The sequence below is a fragment of the Capricornis sumatraensis genome, chromosome 4 (genome assembly GCF_032405125.1).
Source record: "Capricornis sumatraensis isolate serow.1 chromosome 4, serow.2, whole genome shotgun sequence".
In the NCBI taxonomy this organism is placed as follows: domain Eukaryota; kingdom Metazoa; phylum Chordata; class Mammalia; order Artiodactyla; family Bovidae; genus Capricornis; species Capricornis sumatraensis.
The window spans coordinates 119481426-119486943 of NC_091072.1; the positions used below are offsets into that span (position 1 = coordinate 119481426).

The window sequence follows — 5518 nt, forward strand, 5'->3', positions numbered from 1 at the left end:
TTGAGATAAATTCTTTGTCAGTTGCTTCATTTGCTATTATTTTCTCCCATTCTGAAGGCTGTCTTTTCACCTTGCTTATAATTTCCTTTGTTGCAAAAAAGCTTTTAAGCTTAGTTAGGTCCCATTTGTTTATTTTTGCTTTTATTTCCATTACTCTGGAAGGTGGGTCATAGAGGATCCTGCTGTGATCTATGTCAGAGGGTCTTTTGTCTACATTTTCCTCTAGGAATTTTATCGTTTCTGGCCTTACATCTAGATCTTTAATCCATTTTGAGTTTATTTTTGTGTATGGTGTTAGAAAGTGTTCTAGTTTCATTCTTTTACACGTGGTTGACCAGTTTTCCCAGCACCACTTGTTAAAGAGATTGTCTTTTCTCCATTGTATATTCTTTCCTTCTTTGTCAAAGATAAGGTGTCCATAGGTGCGTGGATTTATCTCTGGGTGTTCTATTTTGTTCCATTGATCTATATTTCTGTCTTTGTGCCGGTACCGTACTGTCTTAATGACTGTAGCTTTGTAGTAGAGCCTGAAGTCAGGCAGGTTGATTCCTCCAGTTCCATTTTTCTTTCTCAAGATTGCTTTGGCTATCCAAGGTTTTTTGTATTTCCATACAAATTGTGAAATTATTTGTTCTAGTTCCCTGAAAAATATCATTCATTGGTAACTTGATAGGGATTGCTTTGAATCTATAGATTGCTTTGGATAGCATCCTCATTTTCATTATACTGATTCTTCTGATCCATAAACATGGTATATTTCTCCATCTGTTTGTGTCCTTTTTGATTTCTTTCATCAGTGTTTTATAGTTTTTATATATAGGTCTTTTGTTCCTTTAGGTAGATTTATTTCTAAGTATTTTATTCTTTTTGTTGCAATGGTGAATGGAATTGTTTCCTTAATTTCTCTTTCTGTTTTCTCATTGTTAGTGTATAGGAATGCAAGGGATTTCTGTGTGTTAATTTTATATCCTGCAGCTTTATTATATTCATTGATTGCTGCTGCTACTGCTAGGTTGCTTCAGTTATGGCCGACTCTGTGCGACCCCAGAGATGGCAGCCCACCAGGCTCCCCCGTCCCTGGGATTCTCCAGGCAAGAACACTCGAGTGGGTTGCCATTTCCTTCTCCAATGCATGAACGTGAAAAGTGAAAGTGAAGTCACTCAGTCACATCCAACTCTCAGTGACCCCATGGACTGCAGCCTACCAGGCTCCTCCACCCATGAATTGTCCTGGCAAGAGTACTGGAGTGGGTTGCCATTGCCTTCTCCATATTCATTGATTAGGTCTAGTCATTTTCTGGTGGAGTCTTTAGGGTCTTCTGTGTAGAGGATCATATCATCTGCAAGCAGTGAGAGTTTTACTTCTTCTTTTCCAATCTGGATCTCTTTTATTTCTTTTTCTTCTCTGATTGCTGTGGCTAAAACTTCCAAAACTATGTTAAATAGTAGTGGTGAAAGTGGGCACCCTTGTCTTGTTCCTGACTTTAGGGGAAATGCTTTCAATTTTTCACCATTGAGGATAATGTTTGCTGTGGATTTGTCATATATGGCTTTTATTATATTGAGGTATGTCCCTCCTATTCCTACTTTCTGGAGGGTTTTTATCATAAATGGATGTTGAATTTTGTCAAAGGCTTTCTCTGCATCTATTGAGATAATAATCATATGGTTTTTATCTTTCAATTTGTTAATGTGGTGTATCACATTGATTGATTTGCAAATATTGAAGAATCCTTGCATCCCTGGGATAAAGCCCACTTGGTCATGATGTATGATCTTTTTAATATGTTATTAGATTGTGTTTGCTAGAATTTTGTTAAGGATTTTTGCATCTATGTTCATCAGTGATATTGGCCTGTAGTTTTCTTTTTTTGTGGCATCTTTGTCTGGTTTTGGTATTAGGGTGATGGTGGCCTCATAGAATGAGTTTGGAAGTTTACCTTCCTCTGCAATTTTCTGGAAGAGTTTAAGTAGGATAGGTGTTAGCTCTTTTCTAAATTTTTGGTAGAATTCAGCTGTGAATCCATCTGGTCCTGGGCTTTTGTTTTCTGGAAGATTTCTGATTACAGTTTCGATTTCCATGCTTGTGATAGGTCTGTTAAGATTTTCTATTTCTTCCTGGTTCAGTTTTGGAAAGTTATACTTTTCTAAGAATTTGTCCATTTCTTCCATGTTGTCCATTTTATTGGCATATAATTGCTGATAGTAGTCTCTTATGATCTGTTGTATTCCTGTGTTGTCTGTTGTGATTTCTCCATTTTCATTTCTAATTTTGTTGATTTAATTCTTCTCCCTTTGTTTATTGATGAGTCTGGCTAATGGTTTGTCTATTTTATTTATCTTCCCAAAGAACCGCTTTGGGCTTTGTTGATTTTGGCTATGGTCTCTTTTGTTTCTTTTACATTTATTTCTGCCCTAATTTTTATGATTTGTTTCCTTCTACTAACCCCAAGGTTCTTAATTTCTTCCTTTTCTAGTTGCTTTAGGTGTAGAGTTAGGTTATTTATTTGACTTTTCTCTTGTTTCTTGAGGTAAACCTGTACTGCTATGAACCTTCCTCTTAGCACTGCTTTTACTGAGTCCTATAGGTTTTGGCTTGTTTTGTTTTCATTTTCATTCATTTCTATGCATATTTTGATTTTTTTTAAATTTCTTCTGTGGTTTGTTGGTTATTCAGAAGCGTGTTGTTTGGCCTCCATATGTTGATATTCTTAATAGTTTTTTTTTTTTCCTGTAGTTGATATCTAATCTTACTGCATTGTGATCAGAAAAGACATTTGGAATGATTTCAATGTTTTTGAATTTACCAAGGCTAGATTTATGGCCCAGGATGTGATCTATCCTGGAGAAGGTTCTGTGTGTGCTTGAGAAAAAGTTGAAATTCACTGTTTTGGGGTGAAATGTCCTATAGATATCAATTAGGTCTAACTGGCCTATTGTATCATTTAAAGTTTGTGTTTCCTTGCTAATTTTCTGTTTAGTTGGTCTATCCATAGGTATGAGTGGGGTATTAAATTCTCCCACTATTATTGTGTTACTGTTAATTTCCCCTTTCATACTTGTTAGCATTTGCCTTACATTTTGCAGTGCTCTGATGTTGGGTGCATATATATTTATAGTTGTTATATATTCTTGTATTAACCCTTTGATCATTATGTAGTGTCTTTCTTTGTCTCTTTACACAGCCTTTATTTCAAAGTCTATTTTATCTGATATGAGTATTGCTACTCCTGCTTTCTTTTGGTCTCCATTTGCATGAAATATCTTTTTCCAGCCCTTCACTTTCAGTCTGTACTTAAGGGTCTTGTTTTTGTATCCATTCAGCCAGTCTTTGTCTTTTGGTTGGGGCATTCAACCCATTTACATTTGAGGTAATTATTGATAAGTATGATCCCATTGCCATGTACTTTGTTGATCTGGGTTCAAGTTTATACACTTTTTCTGTGTTTCCTGTCTAGAGAAGATCCTTTAGCATTTGTTGAAGAGCTGGTTTGGTGGCGCTGAATTCTCTGAGCTTTTGTGTGTCTGGAAAGCTTTTGATTTCTCCTTCGTATTTGAATGAGATCCTTGCTGGGTACAGTAATCTGTAGGTTTTTCTCTTTCATCACTTTAAGTATGTCCTGCCATTCCCTTCTGGCCTGAAGAGTTTCTATTGAAAGATCAGCTGTTATCAGCTGGAATCCCCTTGTGTATTATTTGTTGTTTTTCCCTTGCTGTTTTTAATATTTGTTCTTTGTGTTTGGTCTTTGTTAATTTGATTGATATGTGTCTTGGGGTGTCTCACCTTGGGTTTATCCTGTTTGGGACTCTCTAGATTTCTTGAACTTGGGTGACTATTTCCTTCCCCATTTTAGGGAAGTTTTCAACTATTATCTCCTCAAGTATTTTCTCATGACTTTCTGTCTTCTTCTTCTGGGACTCCTATGATTTGAATGTTGGGGTGTTTGACATTGTCCCAGAGGTCTCTGAGGTTGCCCTCATTTCTTTTAATTCTTTTTTCCTCTCTACTTCATTTATTTCCACCATTCTCTCTTCCGCCTCACTTATCCTACCTTCTTCCTCAGTTATTCTGGTTCCCTCCAGAGTTTTTTTGATCTCAGTTATTGCATTATTCATTATTGATTGACTCCTTTTTATTTCTTCTAGGTCCTTGTTAAACATCTCTTGCATCTTCTCAATCCTTATCTCCAGGCTATTTATCTGTAACTCCATTGTTGTTGTTTTTTTTTTAATTTTTATTTATTTATTTATTTTACTTTACAATGCTGTATTGGTTTTGCCATACGTTGACATGAATCTGCCATGGGTGTACATGAGTTCCCAATCCTGAATGCCCCTCCCACCACTCTCTCCATATCATCTCTCTGGGTCATCCCAGTGCACCAGCCCCAAGCATCCTGTATCCTGTATCGAACCTAGACTGGTGATTCGTTGCTTACATGATAGTATACATGTTTCAATGCCATTCTCCCAAATCATCCCACCCTCTCCCTCTCCCACAGAGCCCAAAAGTCTATTCTATACATCTGTGTGTCTTTTGCTGTCTCACATACAGGGTTATCATTACCATCTTTCTAAATTACATATATATGTGTTAGTATACTGTACTGGTATTTTTCTTTCTGGCTTACTTTACTCTGAATAACCGAGTTTATAAGTTTCATCCACCTCATTAGAACTGATTCAAATGTATTCTTTTTAATGGCTGAGTAATACTCCATTGTGTGTATGTACCACAGCTTTCTTATCCATTTGTCTGCTGATGGACATCTAGGTTGCTTCCATGTCCTGGCTATTATAAACATTGCTGCAGTGAACATTGGGGTACACTTGTCTCTTTCAATTCTGGTTTCCTCGGTGTGTATGCCCAGCAGTGGGATTGCTGGGTCATAAGGCAGTTCAATTTCCAGTTTTTTAAGGAATCACCACACTGTTCTCCATAGTGGCTGTACTAGTTTGCATTCCCACCAACAGTGTAAGAGGGTTCCCTTTTCTCCACACCCTCTCCAGAATTTATTAAAAATATGGAATGCATCATGAATTTGCATATCATCCTTGCACAGGGGCCATGCTAATCTTCTCTGTATCATTCCAATTTTAGTATATGTGCTGCTGAAGTGAGCACTGTAATTCCGTCTTTTTTTTTTTTTCAAGATTTTGGATCATTTTTACTATCATTATTCTGAATTGTTTTTCAAGTAGACTCCCTATCTCCTCCTCTTTTGTTTGGTTTGGTGGTCATTTATCATGTTCCTTTACTTGCTAAGTATTTCTCTGTCTTTTCATCTTGTTTATATTGCTATGTTTGGGGTGGCCTTTCTATATTCTGACAGTTTGTGTTTTCTCTTTATTGTGGAGGTTCCTCCCTGTGGGTGAGGTTGGATGAGTGGCTTGTCAAGGTTTCCTCATTAGGGAAGCTTACATCAGTGTTCTGGTGGGTGGAGCTGAATTTCTCCTTTCTGGAGTGCAATGAAGTGTCCAGTAGTGAGTTTTTAGGTGTCTATAGGTTTGGTGTGAC

The 5518-nt window shown here is 37.0% G+C and overlaps 1 non-coding gene across 1 annotated transcript; it reads right to left on the reverse strand.

The window, feature by feature from the left end:
* Positions 1 to 5018: 5018 nt before the first annotated feature.
* Positions 5019 to 5125, reverse strand: LOC138079468 (U6 spliceosomal RNA). Its single transcript, XR_011144929.1, has one exon. It is a non-coding gene; the product is annotated as a U6 spliceosomal RNA (small nuclear RNA).
* Between the last annotated feature and the right edge of the window lie 393 nt (positions 5126 to 5518).